This window comes from Penaeus monodon, chromosome 20, assembly GCF_015228065.2.
Source record: "Penaeus monodon isolate SGIC_2016 chromosome 20, NSTDA_Pmon_1, whole genome shotgun sequence".
NCBI classification, from domain to species: Eukaryota; Metazoa; Arthropoda; class Malacostraca; order Decapoda; family Penaeidae; genus Penaeus; species Penaeus monodon.
This window is the reverse complement of record NC_051405.1, coordinates 38,043,526-38,043,839: the sequence shown is the minus strand read 5'-3', so window position 1 is coordinate 38,043,839 and position 314 is coordinate 38,043,526.

Genomic DNA, 314 nt, shown 5'->3' with positions numbered 1-314 from the left:
TTAAATTGGGGGGAAAAAAGGGGGCCCCCCGGGAAAAGGGGGTTTCCCCCCGGGGGGGCCCCGGGGGGACCCCTCCGGGGGGGGGCCCCCCCCCCCGGGGGGGGGGGGTTTTTTTTTAAAAAGGGGCCCCCAACCCTAAAAATTAAAAAAACCCCCCCCCCCCCCCCAAAAAAAAAAAAAGGGGGGGGGCCCCCCCCCCCGACCCTAAAAGGAAAAAAAAAATTTTTTAAAAAAAAGGGGAAAAAGGTTTTTTTTTTAAAAAAAATTATATATTCCCTTTTTTAAAAATTTTTAAAAAAAAAAAAATTTTTTTT